This window comes from Notamacropus eugenii, chromosome 5, assembly GCF_028372415.1.
Source record: "Notamacropus eugenii isolate mMacEug1 chromosome 5, mMacEug1.pri_v2, whole genome shotgun sequence".
NCBI classification, from domain to species: domain Eukaryota; kingdom Metazoa; phylum Chordata; class Mammalia; order Diprotodontia; family Macropodidae; genus Notamacropus; species Notamacropus eugenii.
This window is the reverse complement of record NC_092876.1, coordinates 351,857,142-351,884,653: the sequence shown is the minus strand read 5'-3', so window position 1 is coordinate 351,884,653 and position 27,512 is coordinate 351,857,142. Positions and strand designations below refer to the sequence as shown.

The following is a 27,512-nucleotide window of genomic DNA, read 5'->3' as shown; positions in this document are numbered from 1 at the left end:
ATGGGACCTGATTGGGGGAGGGGAATAGTATGGCCCCAGCTCTCAGGCAGTAGAGGTGGTGGTGGCAGCCCTGGCAGCAGCTACTTCCAGAGCTCCTGGTTCATAGATGGTGTGAGTATGGAGTGGCTGATCAGAGGGCTATTGCGGGGATCTTTTTGCTGGCACTGAGGCAGGATTCTCTAGCTTTAACTTGTTTGGATCATGGTCATAGTCCTGGGGCAAGGAAGAGGGCTGGTGTGGTAGATCTTGTGGTATAGTGGAGAAGGAATCCTCCTAACTGTTCCAAGGCAGAAAAGAGTGCTTGTGGTCACTCACAGACCAGAGCACAGACCAGGAAAGAAGGAAATACTCCTCTTTTGACTATGCCACCTTGGAAGAACTGAAAATTTACAGGCCCCTAGAAATAGCTCTGAAAATAGCTGCACAAAATCCCTGAAGTTTGGGACAGTACACTGCCCCTCTCTCACTAGCAGCAGAGTCGTACCTTGACAAAGAGTTAGAAAGTTAAGTATTTCGCTGGGAAAATGAGCAGACACAGTAAAACAACTCAGACTATAGAATCTTCCTTTGGTGACAGAAGATCAAAACATACAACCATAAGAAGACAATAAAGTCAAAGCTCCCACATGTAAAGCCTCCAAGAAAAATATGGCCATGGAAGGGCTCAAAAAGGATTTTGAAAAACAAGTAGGAGAAGTAGAGGAAAAATTGGGAAGAGAAATGAGAGTGATGCAAGAAAATCATGAACAACAAGTCAACAGCTTGCTAAAGGAGATCCAAAAAAATACTGAGGAAAATAACGTCTTAAAAAAAGACTAACCCAAATGGTAAAAGTGGTCCAAAAAGCCAATGAGGAGAAGATTATCTTAAAAGGCAGAACTGGACAAATGGAAAAGGAGGTCCAAAAGCTCACTGAAGAAAATAATTCCTCAAAAAATTAGAATGGGGGCAAATGGAAGCTAATGACTATTAGAAATCAAGAAAGTAAAACCAAAAGAATGAAAAAAATAGAACATAGTATGAAATATCTCATTGGAAAAGCCACTGACCTAGAAAATAGATCCAGGAGAGATAATTTAAAACTTATTGGATTACCTAAGAGCTATAATCAGAAAAGAGTCTACATTATCTTTCAAGAAATTATCAAGGAAAACTGTCCTGATATTCTAGAAACAGAGGGTAAATTGAAAGGTCTACTGATTGTCTCTTGAAAGAAATCCAAAAAGGAAAATTCCTAGGAATATTTTAGCCAAATTCCAAAGTTGCCAGATCAAGAAGAAAATATTGCAAACGGTCAGAAAGAAACAATTTGAGTATTGTGGAAACACAATCAGGATAACATAAGATCTAGCAACTTCTACAATAAGGGATCAGAGGCCTTGGAATATGATATTCCAGAGGTCAAAGGAGCTAGGATTAAAACCAAGAATCACCTACCCAGCAAAATTAAGTATAATACTTCAAGGGAAAAAATGGAATTTCAATGAAATAGAGCACTTTAAGCATTCTTGATGAAAAGACAAGAACTGAATAGAAAATTTGACTTTGAAATACAAGACTCAAGAGAAGCATGAGAAGGCAAACACGAAAGAGAAATCATAAGGGACTTATTAGAGTTGAACTGTTTATATTCCTACATGGGAAGATGATATTTGTAATTCATGAGACCTTTCTCAGTATTACGGTATTTGTAGAGAATAAATATGTATATTATATATATATGTATGTATGTATGTGTGCATATGTGTGTGTGTATACATGTGTATATATATACACACACGTACATATATATAGACAGAGGGTATAAGATGAGTTGAATATGAAGGGATGACACTTAAAAAATTAAATTAAGGGGTGATATAGGAAAATATTGGGAGAAGGAGAAAGGGAGAGATATAATGGGGTAAATTATCTCAAATAAAAAAAAGCAAGAAAAAGCTTTAACGATGGAGGGGAAGAGGGGGGCGATGAGAGGGAATGAGTGAACCTTACTCTCGTTGGATTTGACTTAAGGAAGGAATAACATACACACTCAATTGGGTATCTTACCCTACAGAAAAGTAGAGGGAAGGGGATAAGAGTGGATAGATGACAGAAGGGAGGACAGATTAGGGGAGGGAGTAAATGGAAACACTTTTGAAAAGAAACAGGGTCAAAGGAGAGAACAGAATAAATGGGGAGCAGGATTGAATGTAAAAAAATATAGTTAGTCTTTTGCAACATGATTTGTGGAAATGTTTTGCACAAGTATAACCTATATTGAATTGCTTGCCTTCTCAATGAGGGTGGGGGGGGAGGGAAGAGGGAAGAGAATTTGGAACCCAGAGTTTTAAAAACCAATGTTAAAAATTGTTTTTACATTCAGTTGGGAAATAAGACATTCAGGCAATGGGGGCAGAGAAATCTATCTTGCCCTACAAGAAAATTAGGGGGAGAGGGATGGAAGGGGGTAAGGTAATAGAGGGGAGATCAGATTGGGGGAAGAGGTAATCGGAATGCAAACCCTCTTGAGATGAGGGGTGAGGAGAGATGGGGAGAAAATTTGTAACTCAGAATCTTTTGGAAATGTGTGTTGACTAAAATAATAAAAAAACCTAGATAATCAAGTTATATTCAGTTAATTCCCAACCAAATGTGAGTGTGGATAAAATATCTTTTTTAGGGAAACCTTCACTTGTTTCTTATGTCAAACTACACTGAAATCCAGCCCCATTTCACAATACCGACATTCTTCCTTTTCCCTTAGCAGCCATTTCTGGGAAGAGACAGATTATGAGCTCAGGTTGTCAATTGCATTCAGGTAATCCTATCAAGTACATAGGATGAGCACTCAGATTCTGCCAAGAAACACTGTTAAAAAAAATCCGAGGTAGGAAAACAGACAGAACTTACAGGCCAGTTCTTTATCTGCTTCTTGCTGATGTTTTCCAGTTTCTTTTTCAGAGGCAGCATGGCAGCTAACCATGTGACATAGCCAGGCCAAATGGTTAGTTAAATGGGAATAGGGCCTCCTCATCCCTTGGAAATGGTGCTGGCCACTTATAGCTGAATGAGGAATATGGTAGGATAACATTTTTGTGCTCTTGAACTCGTTGGTTTTGTATTCTGTAGAATTATTTTGTTTCTCTTAGTTGATAAGAAAGTCCCAGACTTTCAAATATTGATTGAGCAATTTTTTTACCTGTATACCCTTGGACAAATGGCTTTACTTCTCAGGGTTTCCATGCCAGCCTTGCATGGATCACCTCCAGCAACTGAAACTCTGGGCAAACAGCACAGAGCAGAAACAAAAACCCATCCAATAGAGCGATTGCCAGGGAAAGACAAATCCCTCTCCTTTCACTAATTTAGTTCATGGTGCCCAGATTGGGTACAACAGATAGAAGTCCCCCAAAATAGAATAGCTGAAAGAAACTGAAAGAGGGCGAATGGCTCAGTCTTGCCAGTTTTAAAGATGTGGGTGGTCATTTGAAGGAGGTCACCCCTATCTCCACCCAATGAATTCCATGTCCAGAAACTTCCAACATAAGGCTAACCCTTCTTCAATCTGGTAATCCTTCAAATATCTGAAAACAAGATTCATACCCTACCTTTGTCTTTTCTAGAGTAAACACCCCAATTTTCTTTAACCCTTTTTCTCCATTTGCAATTAGCTTTGCATCCTTCTCTTTGTAATACTGAGAACACTTATTTCTACAACATCTTTCTCTCTTCTATTTGATATGAACACTCACTTGTCTCTTTAGCCTGATGCCAAGAACTCTTAATTTTGTGCCCTGTAGGAATTAGATATTGTTCTTTGAATTTCTCAGAGGTATGCCATTACTTCCAGTAGTAAATATTCTTTGTGTTTGCAGAACATTCCAAGACTAAATAATGTTACAAGTAAGTAATAACACCTTCCCCTTCCCCAAATTGTAGATAGCTTTCAAGAGTTTCTGAGGCTAAGAGCTTAGCAGCCCAAGGTCAGTATGGGAATGGGCCTCTCCACACCCAATTAGAGCAGTTCTCAGATGATGGATATGCAGTTCATCAGGATAAGCGTGGCAGGATTTATCAGTCTGCTCTCCTTTAGGATGGCCTTCCAGAATACAGGTTCCCCCCAGAAGTGACATGATAAAGCATTGAAAGGAGACTTTTAGTCAAAGTACCAAAACCAAAATGAAGAATGTGTCTGTAACAGAGGTTTGAGAGTTTACTGGTATCTTAGGATTTATAGGTCAGAGAGAAAGGCATTCCCTCTCAGCTTTATTCTCAGACTTCTAATACATATAAAAAAAAAAAATCTCTAATCATTGGTCATTTGATGAGTCTTATTGATTCTCCTTCAGAAAAAAAAAAAAAGATCGAGTCCTCTCCACTCAGACAGCCACTACCCTAGTTCAGGCCCTGGTTGCCCCTTGCATGGACTATTGCAATCATCTCATAATTGGTTTCTCTGACTAAAATCTCTGCTCTCTAATCAGTCCTTCACATAATTGCCAGAGCCTTCTGGGTATGCCATCCTTTTTCAGTACATTCCTGATTACTTCTCCTCTAGGGCTTCTCAACTATTTTTCATCATGGACCCCTTTGGCAGTCTGGAGAAGCCTATGAATGGTCCTTTCTTAGGATTATGTTATAAATAATGTTCATAATAACAATAGTAATAATGTTTTAAAAGGCATGAAATATAAAATGAAATGTTATAAAAGAAAATCCTTTTTATTGAAATTCAGATGTCTAAATATTTGAAAAAAAAAAATAAGTTCATGGACTTAAGAAACTCTGATCTAAAATCAAACAAAACTTCTGTTTGGCATTTAAGGCCCTTCACAGTCCTCGCAGCATTCCTTTTCAGACTTATTAATGATGGCCAGATTAATTCCCCTTTATTCTCCTTCAGAGGCTCTTTGGTCCAGCCAAACTGATCTTCTGGTTAGCCCTCACGATTAACATCCCATTTCCTTTTCTCATGCTTTTGTACTGCATGAAATCTACTTCCTCCTCATTGCCACGTCTGGGAATCCCTGGCTCCCTCCCTCATCTGGGGCCTTTACTGATACCCCGCCAGCCTGAAATTATCTTGCATTTACTTTGCACATACTTTGAATGTATGAAAGGTAGTAGTTGTTTGTGTGGTTCGTCTTTCATCCTCCAAGAAGACCAGTGACGTCATGAAGGTGATATATATCTTGCCAGTGAATTGGATTTAAGTGAGGCAGAGCTGTGCAAAGTCATTGGCCTCACTCTTTTTTGCAGAGTCATCAGAGTTCAGCATAGTGGAAAGGAATTTGGCTTCCAAATAAGGAAGCCTGGGTTCAATTCATGCCACGATTCCATACTGTCTACATGGTCTGAGGAAGTCATTTTATCTGTCAGTAATCCAGGCGAATCTGTAAGACTAATTGATAAGTAGGTGTTGACCTTAGATTTTCCTATAATAATGGAAACACAGACCTAGTCCAAAAAATGTTTCTGATAATCATAAATATGCATGTACATGGTGGCCTAGTGGATAGAGGACCAGCCTTGGAACCAGGAAAACTTAGATTCAAATCCAGCTTCTGGATTCTAGACACATATTGACTGGATGCTCCTGAGCAACTGCCTATGACTATAAATAGCAGAGATAGGATGTATCTGCTTTGGTGGAGAGGTCTTTCTCCTCTGGGAGTTCTCTACACTATTGAAATCTCAGGTACAGTTTGTGTATTGTTTCTTCCCATACGCTATGAGTCATATTTTTTATAACTGTTTTTCAGACATATTTTTTTCTTCATATACCCAGTATCTAACATCTAGCACACTGTCTGGTCCATGGTAAGTGCTTAATAAATGCTTGTTGATTGATTGATTGATTGATATTCTCAGAAATAACCAGAGGTACCAGGCTATAATTTCAATATCCATTTTTACACTTTGCCACTAAAATAGATATTTAAAATAAAAATACTACTCATGAATATGTATTAATCATAGCAATGCTTCTGTCTGGTAGGCCAGTCTTTTCTCTTTGATTGAATTAGTTTATTTCTTAAATGGCAGAAGGCACAGAGAGGTATTTGGTGAATGCAGGAGAACATGGAATTAGTACTGCTCCAGCTCCTTCTAGTAATCAAATTGGAACTGTGATCTTTCCTATCTCTCAAGGGATGTGGCAAAGAATAACATTTCATGGTTAATGTCCTCCTCCCATCCCCCTCTCCCAGTGTCTTCAGCTGACCCTTTCCCTTTCATCCTCCTTCCAGCCGCCTGGCTAGCCTTTCCTTATTGAATTGAATTGCAAATTTATGAATGCCTCAGTGGAAGTGCTTATATTTCAAGACTGTATCCTGGCCCACCCCCACCTCCTTGGGGAAAGGCAAGAACCCCGAGGAAATTCAGTCAGCCCCAGTTAAGTGAAGTCTCTGATCAGATTAGCTCCCTCTCTAATAAGAATTTCCATGGGCTTCCCAGCTGCTCTCCAGCCCATTTCAGGCTGGGTCAGCCATTGACCTGAAGGAAAGGCCTTAAGAGGCTCTGTGTGGGTATCCATTCAGAATTCTATCTTTTCTTTGTCATCTAGGATCAGGAGATTCTGATGACTTATGGTCTCCATTGCTGTCTGTGTATTTTGGAATGGTAAGTCTTCAGACATGGCTTTGGAGAAAGAGGATCTGGCTTCACATTCCACCTCTGATGGCTACTACCTGTGTGCCCTTGGGCAAGTCATCATCTCTGAAGTGAGGTGGTGGGGCTGGGGGTAAAGAAGGGTTGAATTTGATGGCCTATGTAGTCTTTTCCAGCTTTACAATCCTATGGTGATGTGCTTTCCTTTTTTCATTTAGTCATTTTAGTCATGTCTAACTCTTTGGGATGCTTTTGTTTTGTTTTGTTTTCTTTTCTTTTTGGGGGTAAAGATACTGAGTGGTTTGTCATTTCCTTCTCCAACTCATTTTGCAGATGAGGAACTGAGGCAAACAGGATTAAGTGACTTGTCCAGGGTCACACAGCTAGTAAGTGTCTGAGGCCAGATTTGAAATCAAGAAGATGAGTCTGGCACTCTATCTGCTTCATTACCTGGCTGTCTATTTTGGACATAGTATGTTGTGATAATAATCATTTGTCCTTATAGCTTTCTTAGATTCCCATTCCTGCTGATGTTGTTCTTTGCCTGGAAGTCTCTCAGTCCTTTTCTCTTCTCTCACCTATCATCCCTGTTCTGTCTTCAGTTTTCATCCTTCGCTTTTTGGAAACCCTTAGGTCAGTTATATCAGTCATATAGTGAGTGGAATAGTGAGTTGATTGGGAGTATAAAAGGATTTCTTTGTCACAATGAATGTCCAGTTGAGGTTATTTAACATAAATAGTGGTTCCAGTCAACAAGTACTAGGCATTCTAGATGATATTATCACATTTTACAGATTATGAGATTTTGAGGGGTCAGGTAACTTCCTGTTGATCATAGAGTTGCTAAGTGCCAAGGGTAGAATTTGAATCTAGTCCTACCTGACTCAAAATCCCACATTCATTCTGCTATGTTGGGAGGAGTGGAGAAGTCATATGGAAGAGGTTATTCAGAGTTGGAGATTAGCCACATGGGATCACTGGATAGTCAGGAGGGTGAGGGATCCAAGGACAGGAGTTATATGAATAATTTCTTCTACCAATACAGATGAAAACCTTCCCTGCAAGTCTCAATACTCCAGGCAAAAATCCAAGGACGGAGGATGGTATATGACAAAAGAGTTTATTAACATGGAAGTGGTGTATTTGTTGGTGATGGGAGATCAAGGATGTGACCAAAGGTATAGCTGAGGTGGGATGGAGGTCATGGTAAAAGAGTAAATCAAAACATTAAAAAGTTAGTGTGTTTGTGGGTATATCAGTATATATGTTGATGATTCTCAGATCTACCTTTCCTACCCCAAACTCTCTACTGACCTTACATCTTCTTACTGAATCGTACATCTTACATCTTCAACTGCCTTTCAGTCATCTCAGACTAGATGTCCAGTAGACATCTTACACTCAACATGTCCAAAATGGAACTCATTTTCTTTCCCCTAAACCCTCCCTTCCCTCATATCTTTGCTATTTCTGTAGAGAGCGAGAGCAACACTATCCTCTGAGTCCCTCAGACTTACAACCTAGGGAACATCTTGGATTTCTCAAAGTCTCTCACCCCCACAAATCCAATGTTGCCAAGGCCTGTCAGTGCCATTTTCTCAACATCCTATGACTATGTCTTTTTCTTTTCTCTGACACTACAACCATTCTAGTACAAATCCTCATCACCTCACAACTGGATTATTGCAATAACCTGTTGATGGATCATGCTGTCTGGTCTCTCCTCTCCAAATCCATTCTTCATTTAGTCACTAAAGTGATTTTCCTGAAGCACAGGTCCAATCATGGCATCTGTCTATTCAATAAACTCCATCAATTACCTATTGCCTCCAGGATCAAATACAAAAGCCCTTCATAACCTACCCCCCTCCTACCTTTCTGCTCTTCTGACACCTCCCTGAAATGTACTTTTTGATCCAGTGACACTGGCCTCTTTGTTTGTTCCAGGAATAAGACACCCATTTCTCTACTCTGGGGCATTTTCTCTGGTTGTCCCCCATGCCTGGAATGTTTTCTCTTCTCTGATCAAATTTGATATGTGTTTCATTGTAATTGGTTTCCATATTTTATTTTGTACGTTAAAGAATATTATTCTGAGAAGAGGTTTATAGACTTCACCAAAGTGTCAAAAACAACTAAAATACAAAAATGGTCAAGAACTGGTAGATTAGATGATCTAACATTCCACAGCTTAATTATGTTAAGCACTTAGTATTCAAATGCTGCCTGGCACATACTAATGAATGTTTGTTGATTGATTGATTGATTCACTGCTTTAAGAACAAAGGCTGGCCAAGTTGAAAGAGCTTACCTTAGAAAAGACTTAGGTGTTGTCCTCCAGTGTTCCTTTCTTTGCATTTCCTGAACTGAAAGGGGTGGAGTTCTCAATCAGTTCTGTTCTTTAATGAAATTTAATTCAGTTCATCTAGGTGGCTCAGTGGGTAGAGGACAGGGTCTGGAGTCAGGATTGTGAACAAGTCACTTGATATTTATTTGTCTTAATTTCCTCAATAGTAAAATGGAAATAATAAAAGCATCTACCTTCCAGGATCAAATGAGATAATGTTTGTAAAGTGCTTGGCATAGTGCCTTCCACATTGTAGGTATTTAATAAAATACCTTCCTTCCTTCCTTCCTTCCTTCCTTCCTTCCTTCCTTCCTTCCTTCCTTCCTTCCTTCCTTCCTTCCTTCCTTCCTCCTTATTCTTCCTCCCCTCCTTGGAGTCAAAGACTGGACAATCACTTGTTGGATATGGTAGAGGGGATTCTTGTTTGGCTTGGGTTGGACCAAATAGCCTCTCAGATCCCTTCCAACTCTGATATTCTATGATATGGTGATTCTGAGATGGGAAAGACTAGGAAAGGAAAAGAAGATATTGTGCAGTCCAGCTTGGCAGAAACATTGAATAGTTAAAGAGAGTCAGCATTGGATAAGAGGGAGTTTGGAGTGTCAGTAGGCATAGCTAATGTCTGACTCCCTTCCATGGGCACGTGGAAGATTGCTGCCATCACCAGCATCACTAAGACAGCTCTAGCCACTGTCTAGGAGGTTGTTATCAGTAGGGTCTGAGGGACCCCTCCCTCTGCATTCCCATTCTTCAGGAGGCAGGTTTTCCAGGCCCTATTGACTCCTCATTACAGTATTCCTAATGTCTCTAGGAAAAGGGATCACAGTAACATTCCCTAAGGTTCAGGAGCCCCCTGCCCTAGAGTCAAGGCAATCTATTTCATAGGATTAAAGAACCATCAATTTGGAGTTGGAAAGGACCTTAGAAACCTTCTTTATTTTACAGATGATGAAACTGAGGCAAAGACAGGTTCAATGACTCGCCCAGGGTCACATAGCAAATAAGCGTCTAAGGTAAGATCACCTATAGTGCACTACATCCAAGTCCAGGGCCCTGTTCACCACACCATCCTACCTCTCCCTGACCCCTCCTTCTCTTAGGTCATAAACAGGTAGATATAGGTGTGGCTGTACTTTGCTTTGTAGTTTTACCTCTGGCCAGGTGTAGAGGTTGGCATCTGTGTCTCAGTGAGGTTTAATGAAAGAAGAAAGAAAAGGATGCTGCAGAGGTGATGTGCTCAGGGTCATCCTCCTGAAGAGAGCATTTCAGCCCCAGATTCTTTTCCCTTTCAGTCCCAGCTCTCTCCAACACACACACCTTTCCAGAACAGGCCCTCCACCCACATCCTTCACAAACACAAAGGAAAAGAAGGAGCCTTCTTTCACTGCTCAGAGGACTAATCTGACTCTGTTACTGCAAGAGACAGGTCTGCATCTTAGCACGCAGTTGCTATCCCCCACACCAGGGGAGAAATATAGAATAGGAAATGAAGTGTGACAGGAAGTAAAGGAGCAACACATGGGATGCAGTATGGGTGGGGCAGGCATCAGAGGCACTGGCTTGGGGAAGAGAAGGGCTTTTCTCTTTCTGCACACTACAGGCTATTCTAACACAGGAAGATGAGCACAGTGCCTTCATGATATTTACTGACACTGGAGGGAAGACTGCTGCAAGCCCTGTGAAAGCAAACTTAGCATCGTGGGTCGGAAGGCCAGAGGAAAAGGCCTGTTGTTCAAGATTAAACCATCGTCACCTTTAACTACCTGTTTTATGCAATAAAATGGTCTCATCCCTGGCATCGTGATTTATCCTTCCACAATCTCCGGCCCATAGAACATAGACATTCTCACTTCCTGCCATCTCACACTGGTGGAGGGAGTGGGTGGGAACAGATGCTTTTGAAGTGGTTTCCCTGTTAAAGTATTCCAATGGCTTGGCTGCTCAGGGGGATGAAATATTTTTTGAGGCTCCACAGCAGTTTCACTAAACAATTGAAAGAGGGAATGAATGGTGGGAGGGGAAGCAAGGAATGAGGGTTGGGTGGAAAGCAGCTTAAATGGATGAAAGTCCTAGCCATCAATCAGAGACTAAGTAGAAAAAAAGGGGAGATTCTTTCCTCTGCTCTAAGGGAGTCTAATTAAAAACAATGAGATGAAATTAGAGATTAAAAAATTAGACTGTCTAGCAAAGAAAAGCGGGCAGACATTTGAAAATAGACTGGTCAAGACCCCATAAGGTATGTTGAAAAGGGCAAATACATCTGGATTTCTTAGTTCCTATGCTACCCTGTTGTGGCAGCCAGGCTTTGCTGTGGCACATTGCCATGAAGTGGGCATGCCCCGGAGTGGCTAGCACTATTGTTGTTCACAGCTAATGTCTGTCTTTGCCCTGTACAGAATCATGTAGGGAGAAGATTTCCAGGAGTGTGTCTCAGGAGACTGATTGCAGGGACAGCAGACTTGGCCCTGGAGCCAGTTTTCCAGTAGGAAATTACAAACATGTTAATTAGGAGCTATCTTTGTGATCTCCCAAAGTAGGCAGAATAGAAGGAAGAGTAGGAGAAGGAAGACGAGGAGGAGGGGAAAGGAGGAAAGGGAAAAGAAGATGGGGGAGGAGGGCAAAGAGGAAGATGTTTACTCTCCTTAAAAATTAGAAGAGGAAGTTGGAAAATGGGAAAAAATAAGCAAGAAGAACTGGTTTATATATTTACTATTTGGATGTAATCTAATCCCACTGATTAATTTAGTGTTGGCATAAAATGTAGGAGATACATATACCATTTACTAGTGGTCTTAAAGTGTGAAATTTGGGGCTTTATGCATTTTTTTGCATTTTTTCCCTCACCCCCTTCTCTTTCTCTAGGTGGGGGACACATTTCTTATCCTCTTATGATTTAACCACAAAGAAGTCCCACCCTGTCCCTGAACTCTGAAAATTCAGAAAATCTCTGAGAAGGCCACTAGAGGGCCATTCATAACTTATGGCAGGGAGAATCACAAAATGTAGAATGTCAGAGTCAGAAGGAGCCCCAAAAGTCATCTGGTCCAAACCCTTCATTTTACAGATTAGGAAACAGATCCAGAGGTTAAGTGCATCACCCAAGGTTATAGGGATAGTATGGTAGAGCTGGGTTACAAGTCTCTAGACTCCTGTGCTATGTTGCAGTGGGACAGAGATGTCCTGTTATCTAAAGGTTATAGCAACATGAACTCCTACAGAAGCTTAATCCTTTTTGTAAGGGATTACATCAGATCTGTTTCTACTTTTTCATGGTGACACTTTCTGACCATGAGAAGCTGTTCCACTGTGTTTTCATCTGGAATAAGCCATGTCCCCAAAACCTTTTGTTTGAGGGGAGTGAAGGGAAGAGAAGGGAGGGAAACAGACCTCTTTAAGTGCCTACTGTATACCAGGCACTGTACTAGGTGCTTTACAAATATCATCTCCTTCTATCCTCATGACAACCCTGTGAGGTAAGTTTTATTATTATCCACATTTTACAGTTTAGGAAACTGAGGCAAACAGGTTTTAAATGCAGTCATCACAAGCACAGTTGTGTCTTGTCCTCATTCTATGAAATAAAGAGAATAGATGAAGGTATGGGAGGAACACCATTACAAACAGTGGGAATAAAGGGTTTATGGGAGGTGGCAAAGAGGAGTTCAGTTAGGCTGCAATAGGTTTCCCCCTTTGTAAAATGAAGGAAATGGAATGGAGATTTCTAAACTCCTTCCTTTCTCTAAATCCTATTGTGTTCAGTCACATCTGATTCTTTGTGACCACATCTGGGGTTTTCTGGGCAAAGATACTGAGTGGTTTACCATTTCCTTCTTCAACTCATTTTACAGATGAGAAAACTGAGGCAAACAGAATTAAGTGACTTACCTAGAGTCACAACAGCTAGGAAGTATCTGAGGCCAGACTTGAACTCATGAAGACAAATCTTCTTGACTTCAGGCCTAGCACTCTATCTACTGTGCCACCTAGCTGCCCTAAATCCTGTTATCCTATGAACTGATAGTAAAGCACTATGTGGTAGGAAATAGCATAAGGTGGAATGGAAATGATAAGATGACACATACTTTTGTGGAGGGCCTTGAATGCTAAGTAAAAGCATTTGGACTTTACTTGGGACACAAAAGAAAGCCAACAAAGATTTTTGAATGAAAGTGTGATTAGATCTAATGTGATTAGATCTATGCATCAAGAATGTTGTAAGTAGAAGCAATATGAAGGATAGACTAGTGTGCAGAGAGACTTGGTGAGGGAAAGATCTGCTAAGTTATTACTTCTTCTTGGAACCACTGATGAAGTTTCATTGCAATGAGAGATTGATAAATGAAATTATCCTCATGTCTGGAAAAAAGGGGGCTATTACAATAGCCCAAGTCTTGCTAATGAGCATCTGTACAGGATGATGGCTATGAGCACAAGGGGAAGGAGTCAGCTTGCTCCATGAGGAAGCTAGCTTCTTGGGAGCAGGGACAGTCTCTTGCCTTTCTTAGCTTCGCTAAGACAGTGCAGAGCTTGGCACATGCCACATGCTTAATGTTTATTGTTAAATGTTTATTGGCCAATGACTGATCCCATGACCCTCTCAGTTTCTCAGTTGATTCTCTAAGACTCTAAGTTGTAGAATAGTAGATGCTCTGATTTAATAGAGGGAATTTCCTCACTAAGTTCTTTACAGCCATGAAATCATAGTCCAAACCACTGCCTCCTTCTACAATGGGGGATGGGGACGAAGCGTGAGAACAAAAAGATTTTGACAGGTGTGTAGGTGGGAGGGCCATTCTGAGCATAGGAGACAACATCAATCAGCAAAGACACAAGAGGAGGAGATTATTTAGTCTCAGTTGGGTCTGACTCTTTGTGACCCCCTTTGGGGTTTTCTCTGCAAAGATACTGCAGTGGTTTGCCATATTCTTTTCCAGTTCATTTTCCAAATGAGAAAACTGAGGCAAATGGGGTTAAGTGACTTGTCCAGGGTCACATAGTTAGTATCTGAGGCCAGATTTGAACTCAGGAAGATGAGGATAAAAGCAGAGGATGAGTCATTGTCCAGTTTGATTGAAACACAGAGAACAAGACAGGGAGTTGTTTGAGATAAGTCTGGAGAAGCAACATGGCACCAGATTGTAGAAACTTCGATTGCCAAGTTAAGAGGGAGTTGGAAGCTGCTGATCAGTACATGGATGATTTATGGGTACTTCTTTGCTTTCTACCTTCTTTGCAGTCTTCCCCATAGAATTAGACTAACTGCCTGATTTATTTTCTTCCTATGTATTTTTTTACCTTAATGATAAATTTTTTAAACACCTGTCCTTGTTTCAGTGAATGCTTCAGATGCTTCTTAAAAACCGATTTATTTCCAGAAAAGCCCCATGATGAAAGCAACAGCAGAGGGAATTCAGTAGCCATCTGGTTAGCCTGACCAAAGCAGGAGATTTTCCCAGTTGTAGTAGAGTAAGTGTGAAATATTTTTTAAAATGACTTAGAAGCTTAATTTAATTGAATTTTAAAATAAATGAAAAAAAAAAGGTTTTCAGAAGCCAAGTTTGCCCCTCGTTTATGGGGAAAGTAGGCAGCAGTAAGCATTCTATGTTGCTTATTGTAAGGGGGAATCTTTGCCCTATGAATATGTAATCCTTTAAATACTGGCTCTCAGTAGAGTACAGAGATGTGACCTGTTACTTAGAATTGAGGCTATTAATGGCTTCTAGTAGATTCTTCCCTCCATGGGAGTAAATGATGTTTTGAAATTACCTATGAATTTCAGTTTATCCATGCTCTCCAATTCCTCATTTCAACAGGTAATCAATAGTTAATTCCACTTTGAATTTGTTCATAACTGTGTCCTAAGGAGGTTGAAAGTCTTGCATACATTTTCTTGTTAACACTCTCAATGCTAGAGCAGTTTCAGAGGCAAGCTCCAAAAATCTCTCAGACAGCAAAATGTTCTTCAGCTTGTCTAATTCTTCTTTTAGTGTCACAGCAAGGAGGCATTGGGTAGCCATAATCAGTGTTCTGAAGAAAACAGTGCAAATTCTATTGGCCAATATACTTGTGTTATTTAGGTTTGCACTGATACAGAGCATGATCAAGTTTGCTCAGTTCAATTAAACAAATATCTTTTAGGAGAATCCTACATGCAAGGTACTGTACTTGGGGCTGGACATCAGAGATGAAGATGAAATAAGACCTTCCTTCAGTGCACCTCCATTCCAAGGGCAGTGGGCCGGGGTGGGGAGATAGAAAGAGAAAGAAAGAAAGGGGGGGGGGGGGGTGAGAGAGAGACAGAGACACAGAAAGACAGAGACAGAAACAAGCAGAGAAAGAGACAGAAAGGCACACACAGACATAGGGAATACAACAGTACTTGCTTGGGCTAAGAGAATCAGAGAAGAACTTTAGAATTATAGTTTTATATATATATGTATATATATATATATATATATATATATATATATATATATATATATATATATATATATATATATATATATATATATATATATATATATATATATATATAAAATTAGAATGGAAGGGATTCAGATAAGGGACCCTACCACCTTCATTTTACTGATGAGTAAACTAAGAGAGATTAAGTGATTTGCTCAAGGTCACACAAATAGCAAATTCCAGGGTGAAGATTCAAATTCAGACGCTCTGACTTCAGAGACAGTGCTCTTTTCACTTTACCTCAAAGAGGTGCCCTATCTTAGCTGAGCCTTGAAGTACGACAAGCATTTTGTGAGACTGAGATGAGAAGAAAGTGCATTCCAGGCACAGAGATAGGAAATGGAATATGGATTTAGGGACACTAGTAACCTAGTGTGGCTGGAAGGTAGAGTATGTGAAGAGGAGTAATGTGACAGTAACATTAGAAATGTAGGCAGGATCCAGGTTGTGGAGGTGCTTGAATGAGAAGCTAAGAAATTTGTATTTTATCTTGAGATAATTGGGAATTTCTGAAGGTCTTTGGAAAGAGGAATGACATGGTTTGACCCTTACTTTAGATTATTTTGGTAGCTAGATGGAGGCTAGATTAGAGAAAGGAGAAACTTAAGTTAGGAAGACTAATTAGGATGATATGAAAATAGTCTGGATGACAGGTGATGTGATCCTCAAATAAAGGAATGATCATGTGAAGATGGACAGATGTGAGATATGTTGAATCAATGTTACTTGCCAAAAAACTGGATGTAGGAAATGGAGGGGGAGAGGGAGGAATAAAGAATAACTCTGTGGTTATGAAACTGGGTGGATGGTGGTGCCTTTAACAGAAATAAGGTAGTCTGGAGCAGATGAAGATTCAGAGGGAGAGATGATTAGTTCCAGTCTGGACATGTTAGTTTGAACTGCTGATGGGTCTATGTTTATTGGTTGGGCATGTTATGAAGGTAGGTGGTAACAGGGGGATTTTTTTTAAAGCAGTGGGAAAGCCAACCTCCAGAAGATTAAATGATATAACATTGGGATCATGTACTACAAGGAATCAGGGACACAGGGCAAGAAATTGGGATGAGAACAACAAAGATATGAAATGACTGAAGATAGGAAAAAAGTACATATCTAGGCAAGATGATGGGACCCAAGAAACACAGATGCCAGAGGTCAGAAACCATGTAAACAACCAAAAAATTCAGATATGAAGCACCAGAAACAAGAACTCAATAATGCAACTTCTGCCTCTGTCAGGAAATCTCTTATAAAGCTCCCTTCTAAGACAGGAACAATACAAGGAACAAGTTTAGACCAGGGTTTGTGTGTGTGTGAGTAAATACACTTTGTTAAAGAGGTAACAAATGTATTAACCTAGCTGGAGTATGGGGTCAGAGATGAGGGTAGACCCTAACATCCTCCCTCAGAGAACCTCAGCCTTCCACTACAGCTATCCCATCAATGTCAGCATTTGGAGGCTGGGCATGGTGGCACGGATGGAAGAACTCAACATTCTAGAGTTCAAATTTCCAGATAAGTACAGCAAGGAAATCTGCAAATATTATGGCAACATATGAGCTTTGTTTAATATACTCTTTCACCTGTATATCTGTTGCTCAGCAACATTGCCTTGGTTTGGAACCAAGTTACTCAGCAAATCTGGGACTGACCCTGGGGTCACTAAATCCAGTCTGCTTATGCATACTTCTACTGCCTGGCTACTTGGAGCTCCTGGACTTGTGATCTGGCCCTTGTTTTTGGAGTCTGTTTCCCTGTCTGTGACCTCCTGTCGATTTAAAATTTCTTGACCTTGAAGTCAATTTGTATTCTTAGAATCTATCTTCTTTGGGAGTGCTACTGCCTAGTCAAAAAGTCTGTGCATTGAATCTTGACTGATTGCTTAAAGACCCTTCAAACACTGTAGCCCAAACAATTCCACATGCAGTCAAAAGAACTATTGATTTTCCATTGTATTTGCCTACAAATCTAATATGTATAAAACCCTAATGGACTCCTCTACCTTCTATACCTATGCCTATTCCTATTAGACTCTCCTGTATAATCGGAATAATGGCACTTTACACATGCCCTTACCACTTGAAAGGTGCTTTACCTATATTTTCTTATTTGAGCATCATAACAACCTTGTGGGAGAGTTATTTCCATTCTAAAGAAAACTGAGAAAATTGAGGAAAAGAGAGGTAAAATGACTTGTCCTAAGTCACACAGCTAATAATGATCAGAAGTGGGATCTGAAGTCTTCCTAACTCCAAGTCCACCACCATCCCATGCTGCTAGAGCATGGGCATTAACAATAACTTCTCATACCTATCTTTAGAACTATATTCTATTTGATCAGCTAAAAACTGGAGTTTCTGAGAGCCTGTCATCAGAAGCACCTAATATACATATGTTTCTAGTAAAACATTAATGAGGGCAGAGATGCCGTTTGTTGGAGAAATTGATTTTTCTGATTGGATTTTAGTCATCAGCTATAGAATATTAAGAGATTTTTTATTTCATCTGAAAGTGCTACCATTAGGCAACTGGAGTGACTTTTTGGAGGTTGTTTTAAGAGACTTGGTACTGATGGTACATCTTGGCAAAAAGTTGCTTTTGTGCCTTCTGGAGAAAGCAGGTCCTTCCCAATGCCAGTGGCCTATCTTCTTTGTAATATAATTTTAGCCTTATGTGCAAAAGAAAAATGCTAGATGAATTCATTCTGAAAAGTGAAGAGAGACTGGAGATATGAAAAAGACTCGTGATGTGTTTGTGATTGATAATCATAATTGTCATAGAAGGAACTCTGGTAGGTGATTGCATGTATGCAAATTCTGTTAGAGAGGAGATTCAATTATTTTGTTTCTGATTTGAAAATATATAGTTAATACCACTGTATTATGTGAGAATATGTCTAGTGTACTCTGTCCATTTGACTTTGTATAATAATCTATTCTGTGGAGATATTAGGGGTATGTAAGCATTATTTCTGTAATTTCAAAAAACACCCTTAGAATAATGGTTCAGAGTCTCACAATCTGATATAGTAGAAATGAAATCTCAATTATCTCTGGCATCCTCCTCATTACAGATTTTGCTTTTACTGGAATATTGACTCTTTACTACATAATGTCAAATGTTGCCATGAGACATCTAGAGAAGCAGGACACACACACACACACACACACACACACACACACACACACACACACACACATCTATTACTACCCTATGGCTTAGCACAATGGGTTGAGGTGGGAGAAAGAAATAGGAAGACATATCCAAATCAGAGAGGATTTTCTGAAATCTTATATGTACAGTAACACTCTTCGCATCCCTAGTGCTTCACCTCAGTCTTGCTCTTGATTTGTAAAGACCAATAAAAGGCACAAAAGTAGAATAAACTAAATCTACTAGACTCTTCTCCCTCTCTAAATATTCCATTTACTGTTTCCCCAGAGTACCCTTGCAACATCAGTGGACTGCAAGTGGCTGGCACTTCGTTGCTTCAGTACTGAGCTAGCCATTCAGCCGTGACACAATCTCTGACCATGGTGCTGAAACTTCTTAACCCTGTAACAACTGTCTAGGAATACTTGAAAGCCTTTTCAGAACTAGAAAGCAAATTAAAATGACTTAATTGGATATTCTAGTTTGAAACTATCAAAGGCTTTTTAGCTTGAATGTAATTTAAGTCTACTAGGTAGGTGTAGGTTGTAGGTGATTGGTAATTTTGAGTGCTAGATACATTTAGTTTTCCCCCTAAATTCTATTTTACTGTTGATGGCACCAGCATTTTCTCAGTGATCAGGCTTGGAAACTCCCAAATAATGTTTTATTCTTTTCTCCAGTTCATTATTAACATCTAATTACTGAATTACTAAACAAGTCTTATTCTTTCTACTTCCACAATTTATTTTTTATCTGTCCCCTATTTCTAGTCCCACAGTTACTAGTCTAGTTAAGACTCTTATCATCTTTTATGTGGACTAATATAATAGTCTCTTATCTAGTCTTCCTGTTTCTGGTGTCTCTTCTCCAAAATGCCCTTCATACTGCTTCCTGAATAACCTTCCCAACCACATGAATTTATCCTTAAACCCCGCCCCCCCCACTGTCTACAGAATAAAGCATAAATGCCTAACTTAAACTTCAAGACCTTTCACAATCATGTTTTTTTCCTACTTCACAGATATTTTACAGTAAACCTATTTTTATACTCTGCATTTCAGCTGGACTGGACTACACATTATGCTATGGTCTAGCCTGACCATTGTTAGTAAAGTAATCAGGGAAATACAGAGAGAGAGAGACAGAGAGAAAGACTTACACAGAGTGTGACAGAGAAAGAGACAAGGAGACATAGAAACAGACAGAAAGAGGGAAGGAAGGAGGGAGAGACAGAAGACAGCAAGAGAAAGAGAGAGAGAGAGAGAGAGAGAGAGAAAGTCCAAAAATTATTATTAACTTTAGCAAGAGATAAAATGTCTTAATGGATAGGAGACTGACTTTGGAATTCAGAAGACTTTAGTTCTGTACTGCCTCTGATACATAACAGCTATGTGAATCAAGTGAAAGAAATCCTTTACACTTTCAGTTCCCTAAGCAACTCTTTGAGACTGAAAGTTAAAGTCTCGATCTACATCAGTGGAAAATGTTTTTCCCTACAATAGTGAAATCACAGATCTGGATGATGAACACACACAGATACACACACACACACACACACACACACACACACACACCTACACATAGATATACGCATACTGGGGCAAGCAACCCAAAAATGCTTTCAAACTTACTTTTTTTTTTTTTTCAAGAAAACATACAAATATTTAAATTTATTGAAAAAATGCAGTATTTCAACATTTATTGAAGGCTAAGTTGGTGTTGTAGGTAGTGACCTAACCTCAGTCATAACTATTTGGATTCAGGGTTTGCCTCTAATGCTGAAGAATTTACTAAATCTCTCACTCTCCATAAAGAGACTTCCAAAGGACTTGAGTAGAAGTATAACCGTTGATGTAAATTATATATATACATGTGATATTGGAATCATAGATCTGAACAAACCATACAAACCCACCAGTCTTTACACATGTACACAAATATAATATTATATACGTATATGCATACACATATATATTCTATACACATGCATATATGTACACACATATGCACATGCATACACACATAAATAAATAGCACATGCATTATGTATGTGTATGTGTATGTGTGTAATGGAAATGATGCTAGATATAGAGTTAGAGGCCCTTGGTTCAGTCACCAGAAATGACTGGAATTTCAGCCTTGTCAATTAACTTTGTACAACATTTGACAAAGCCCTGCTAGCCTCATGTATAAAATTGTGGTGGAGTCAGACAACATTGTCTTTAAGGTCCATTTTAGTTCTAAATTTATGAACAACTATAATCTATGAGTATATGCATATTGTGATTATGGAGAGAATAATGAAGATATTTCCTTTCCTCATTAAGTTTATAATTAAATTTTGGAATAAGATAAATAAAATACACAGAAAAATAAAATGCAAGGTAGAATTGATAATGCAGAAAGATATAATGGGTTTTTTTTTGTTGTTGTTTTTTTTTGTTTTTTTTTTTTATTTTGTAATGTTTAACCATCACTGCCATATAATTGTGATTTTATCCCCCCCACCTACCCCCCACTACCCCCCTCCCTCCCCACGACTGCATACAATTCTGTATAGATTCTACATATACTTTCCTATTGAGTATATTTTCACTATTGTCATGCTATGTAGTCAGACTAAGATAAATGAAAGAAATCGTATAACAAATCAGAACATGATACACAAACACATACACATACACAAACATGATCTGCTACAATATGTGAGTGACTTTCATATTTCTCTCTCTGAGTGTGGCAGGCATTTTGCCTTGAGATCCTCCATTGGGATTTTTTTTTTTTTTTTTGGTAAGAAGTTCTTGTGTTATTACAAAATTCTAAGTCTACCAGAAAAAACTCTCACACACTGTGGTTGTTGCTGTGCATAAAGTTCTCCTGGTTCTGCTCCTTTCACTCAGCATCAGGTCATATAAGTCCTTCCAGGCCTCTCTGAAGTCTTCTTGTTCATCATTTCTTATGGCACAATAGTACTCCATTACATTCATATACCATAATTTATTCAGCCATTCCCCAATTGATGGACATCCCCTTGACTTCCAGTTTTTGGCAACTACATAGAGTGCTGCTATAAATATTTTTGTACATGTGGGACCCTTTCCCATTTTTATGATCTCTTGGGGATATAGTCCTAGTAGCGATATTGCTGGGTCAAAGGGTATGCACATTTTTGTAGCCCTTTGGGCATAGTTCCAAATTGCTCTCCAGAATGGTTGGATGCGCTCGCAGCTCCACCAACAATGAATTAGTGTTCCAACTTTCCCACATCCTCTCCAGCATTTATCATTTTCTTGTTCTGTCATGTTTGCCAATCTTATAGGTGTGATGTGGTACCTCAGAGTTGTTTTGATTTGCATCTCTCTAACCAATAGTGATTTAGAGCATTTTTTCATATGATTATAGATAGCCTTAACCTCTTCCTCTGAAAATTGCCTGTTCATATCCTTTGACCATTTATCAATTGGGGAATGACTTGTATGATTATACATTTGGATCAGTTCTCTATATATTCTAGAAATGAGGCCTTTATCCCCGAGCTTAGCTGTAAAAATTCTTTCCCAATTTACTACATCCCTCCGGATTTTGGTTGCATTGGGTTTGGTTGTGCAAAAACTTCTCAGTTTAATGTAATCAAAGTTATCCATTTTGCATTTCATAATGCATTCTATCTCTCCTTTAGTAAAGAATTCTTCCCTTCTCCATAGATCTGATAAATACACTATTCCTTGCTTCTCCAGTTTATTCATGGTATCAATCTTTATACCTAAATCATGTACCCATTTGGACTTTATTCTTGTGTATGGTGTCAGGTATGGGTCTATGCCTAATTTCCGCCACACTGTTATCCAGTTTTCCCAGCAATTTTTGTCAAACAATGAGTTCTTATCCCAGAAGCTGGGGTCCTTGGGTTTATCAAACAGAAGGTTGCTATATTCCTTGCCTACTGCATCTTGAGTGCCAAGTCTATTCCACTTGTCTACCTCTCTGTTTCTTAGCCAATACCAAGTGGTTTTGATAATTGCTGCTTTATAGTACAGTTTGAGGTCTGGTAGCGCTAGGCCACCTTCCCAAGCATTTCTTTTCATTAGTCTCTTTGATATTCTGGACCTTTTGTTTTTCCAAATGAATTTTGATATTATTTTGTCCAGCTCTAGAAAGTAATTGTCTGATAGTTTAATTGGTATGGCACTAAATAAGTATATTAATTTGGGTAGAATTGTCATTTTTATTATATTAGCATGGCCTACCCATGAGCAACTAATGTTTTTCCACTTACTTAAATCTGACTTTATTTGTGCAAAAAGTGTCTTGTAATTGTGTTCATATAATCCCTGGGTTTGTTTTGGCAGGTAGACTCCTAAGTATTTTATACTGTCTACCCTAACTTTAAATGGGATTTCTCTTTCTATCTCTTGCTGTTGGACTTTGTTGCTAATATATAGGAATGCAGAAGATTTGTGTGGGTTTATTTTGTACCCTGCAACTTTGCCAAAGTTGTTTATTAACTCTAGTAATTTTTTACTTGAATCTCTGGGATTCTCTAGGTAAATCATCATATCATCTGCAAAGAGTGATAACTTAGTTTCTTCTTTGGCTATTTTAATTCCTTGGATATCTTTATCTTGTCTAATTGCCACAGCTAACATTTCTAGTACCATATTAAATAATAGTGGTGATAATGGACAACCTTGTTTCACCCCTGATCTTACTGGGAATGCATCGAGCTTATCCCCATTGCATATAATGCTTGCTGAAGGTTTTAGATAGATACTGCTTATTATTTTATGGAAAGTTCCCTTTATTCCTACATTCTCCAATGTTTTTAGTAGGAATGGATGTTGTATTTTGTCAAAAGCTTTTTCTGCATCTATTGAGATAATCACGTGGTTTTTGTTAGCTTTGTTGTTGATGTGATCGATAATGCTAATAGTTTTCCTAATATTGAACCAGCCCTGTAGTCCTGGTATGAATCCTACCTGATCATAATGTATTAATCTCATGATAAGATGCTGTATTCGTTTTGCTAGAATCTTATTTGAAATTTTTGCATCTATATTCATTAGGGAAATTGGTCTATAATTTTCTTTCTCTGTTTTGTCTCTTCCTGGTTTGGGTATCAAAACCATATTTGTATCATAGAAAGAATTTGGGAGGACTCCTTCTTCCCCAATTTTCAAGAATAGTGTATGTAGTATTGGAATTAACTGTTCTTTAAATGTTTGATAGAATTCACTTGTGAATCCATCTGGCCCTGGAGATTTTTTCCTAGGGAGTTCATTGATGGCTTGTTCAATTTCTTTTTCTGAGATGTGGTTGTTTAAGTATTCAACTTCCTCTTCTGTTAATCTGGGCAATTTGTATTTTTTAAAATATTCATCCATCTCGTTTAGATTATCGAATTTGTGGGCATAAAGTTGGGCAAAGTAGTTTCTAATTATTGTTTTAATTTCCTCCTCATTGGAGGTGAGTTCACCCCTTTCATTTTTAATATTAGTAATTTGGTTTTCTTCTTTCTTTTTTTTAATCAGATTGACCAAAGGTTTATCAATTTTATTAGTTTTTTCATAAAACCAACTATTGGTTTTATTTATTAATTCAATAGTTTTCTTAATTTCAATTTTATTAATCTCTCCTTTGGTTTTCAGTATTTCTAATTTGGTATTTACTTGGGGATTTTTAATTTGTTCTTTTTCTAGCTTTTTCAACTGCAAGCCTAAGTCATTGATCTCCTCTTTCTCTATTTTATTTATGTAAGCATTCAGAGATATAAAACTTCCCCTAATAACTGCTTTTGCAGTATCCCATAAGTTTTGGTATGTTGTCTCACTATTGTCATTCTCTCGAATGAAATTGTTGATTGTTTCTATGATTTCTTCTTTAACCCAACCCTTCTTTAGAATTATATTATTTAGTTTCCAATTGATTTTTGGTTTCTCTTTCCATGGCCTTTTATTACATGTAATTTTTAATGCATTATGATCTGAAAAGGATGCATTGATTATCTCTACCTTTCTGCACTGGATTGTGAGATTTTTATGTCCTAGTACATGGTCAATTTTTGTAAATGTTTCATGTACCGCTGAGAAAAAAGTATATTCCTTTCTATTCCCATTTAATTTTCTCCAAAGGTCTATCATATCTACCTTATCCAGAGTTTTATTTACCTCCTTAACCTCTTTCTTGTTTATTTTGAGGTTGGATTTATCGAGTTCAGAGAGGGGGAGGTTGAGGTCCCCCACTAGTATAGTTTTGCTATCAATTTCTTCCTTCAACTCCCCCAACCTCTCCTCTAAGAATCTGGATGCTATACCACTTGGAGCATACATGTTTAGTAATGATATTGCTTCATTGTCTATGGTGCCTTTTAGCAGGATATAGTTTCCATCCCTATCCCTTTTGATTAGATCTATTTCTGCTTTTGCTTTGTCTGAGATTAGGATTGCTACTCCTGCCTTTCTTACATGAGCTGAAGCACAATATATTCTGCTCCATCCTTTGACCTTTATCCTATGTGTATCCCCCCGTTTCAAATGTGTTTCTTGTAAGCAGCATATTGTTGGATTATGGCTTTTAATCCATTCTGCTATCCGTCTCCGTTTTATGGGAGAGTTCATTCCATTCACATTCACAGTTATGATTACAATCTGTGTATTTCCCTCCAACCTCTTTCCCACCATTTGTGCTTTTAGCTCTCCCGTCTCCCTTCCCCTCCTCAATAGTATTCACTTTTCTCCCCCTCCTCCTGCAGCCTTCCCCTTCTTCTTTTGACCCCCCTCCCTTTTAGTCCCCTTTACTCTTATTGCTTCTTTCCTCCCTTTTAGCCACCCTCCCCTTTCTTCCCCCTTCCCCTCCTACTACCTATAGAGCTAGTTAGGATTATCTACTTAAGATTATTGTTCCCTCCTTTGAACAAATCAGATGAGAGTACCTCTCAAACAATGCTCATCTCCCTCCCCTCCTTCCCTCTACTATAGTTTTGTACTTCTTCCTGTGATATAATTTGCCATTTTCTGCTTCCCCCTTTCCACACCTCCTATTACATTCCCTTCTCATACTTAAATCATATTTTTGACATGACATCATTTACTTTATGCCCGTTCCCTCTACGTATATCCCTTTTATCATAATAGCTGCACAGTTCTCAAGATTAACAGGTATCATCTTCCCTTATAGGGAGGTAAACAGTTTGCCCTAATTGAGTAGCAAGTTTTTGTTTTTGTTTTTTCCCCTCTGTTTACCTTTTTATGATTCTCTGGAGACCTGCATTTGAAGATCAAATTGTCTATTGAGTTCTGGTGTTTTGGTCAGGAAGCTCTGGAAATCCCTTATTTCGTTGAATGACTTTCTCCTTGCCTGAAATGTTATGCTGAACTTTGCTGGGTAGTTGATCCTTGGTTGAAGTCCCAACTCCTTTGCCTTACGGAATATTGGGTTCCAATTCTTTCGATCTTTCAATGTAGAAGCTGCAAGGTCCTGTGTGATCCTGACTGTGTGTCCTTGATATTTGAATTGTTTCTTTCTGGCTGCTTGTAGTATTTTCTCCTTCACTTGATAGCTCTGGAATTTGGCAACTATATTTCTTGGGGTTTTGAGTTTGGGATCCCTTTCGGGAGGGGAACGGTGGATTCTTTCGATGACTGTTTTGCCCTCTGAGTCTAGTACTTCTGGACAGTTTTCCTTGATGATTTCCTGGAAGATATTGTCCAGACTCTTTTCTTCATCGTGGGTTTCTGGCAGGCCAATAATTCTTAGATTTTCTCTCCTGGATCTATTTTCCAGGTCAGTTGTTTTTCCAATTAAATATTTTACATTTTCTTCTATCTTTTCATTCTTTAGATTTTGTTTGACTGATTCTTGTTGCCTCATTGAGTCATTAGTTTCTACTTGCCCAATTCTAATCTTCATCGTAGTGTTTTCTTCAGTTAGCTTTTCCATCTCCTTTTCCATCTGACCAATTTTTCCCTTAAAGGAGCTATTTTCTCCATTTAATTTTTGTACTTCTTTTTCCAGTCGACCAATTTTCCCAGTTAGGTTTGGGATTTCCTTTTCCATCTGATCAGTTTTCCCAATTAGGTTTTGGGTTTCCTTTTCCATTTGATTAGCTCTTCCTTTTAGGGAATTATTCTCTCCAGTTAATTTTTGAACTTCCTTTTCCATTTCTTCAATTTTCTTTTTCAGGGTGATGTTCTCATCAGTGAATTCGTTTTTTATAGTTTTAAAATCATTGGCCAGTTTTTCTTTTATATCCTTCTTCAGACGTTCCAGGTAATCTAGTTGTGCTTACGAGAAATTCATAGTCCCATCTGAGGTTTCAGATGGAAGTGCAGTCTCAGCTCTAACCTCTTTGGTGTTTGTGTTTTGGTCCTTATCCCCATAGAAAGATTCTATGGTTTTTTCACTTTTCGTCTGCTTTTTCCGATTCATGATGTTGGCTGAGTGTTGTAGCTTTTGGTTCTTTCAGTCAGAAGGTACAGATCTTTAAGTTGAGCTGATGTGTGTCTGGGCTAAAAGCAGGCTTTTGTTTTTTGTTTCCCTGATCAACCCTGGAGTTAGCTTGTTAGGTGTGTGGGAGGTGTGGTCTGGTCTCAGGCTATCTCCTCAGCTGACTTGAGGCAAAGGCAAGGTCAGGGGATGGTAATCCCAGCTTCCCTATTGTCTTCCCTTTTCCCCTGGAGGGCTGGGGCACGCCTAGAAGCTAACGCGTGTTCCCGCCCCTCCTGGGGCTCGTCTCCCGGCTCTGAGGCTTGCCTGGGTCTCAGTGCGAATTTTCTCTGCCCTGGGTCGTCTGTCCCTCCAGATCGCCTCCACCACAGTAGGAAGAATCCCCGTTTGCCACTTTTCCAGCCTCTGGTGTTATGAGACCACCCGCCCCCTTCTGCTGTTCCCGCTGATCCAGGATTAATCTGGGGAAGAATTTTATGGTTCCCTCAGGGTCATCAGGGGGGAGGAGAGAGCA

General features: G+C 39.0%; 2 long non-coding RNA genes across 3 annotated transcripts in view; both read left to right on the top strand.

Annotated features, from left to right (window-relative positions):
- The window catches only part of LOC140506614 (uncharacterized), a 236,931-nt gene that overhangs the window by 109,513 nt on the left and 99,906 nt on the right, over positions 1–27,512 (top strand). The window lies entirely within an intron of this gene.
- Positions 6,924–10,729, top strand: LOC140506616 (uncharacterized). Its single transcript, XR_011968015.1, has 4 exons — positions 6,924–6,977; positions 7,637–7,769; positions 9,884–9,951; positions 10,539–10,729. It is a non-coding gene; the product is annotated as an uncharacterized lncRNA (long non-coding RNA).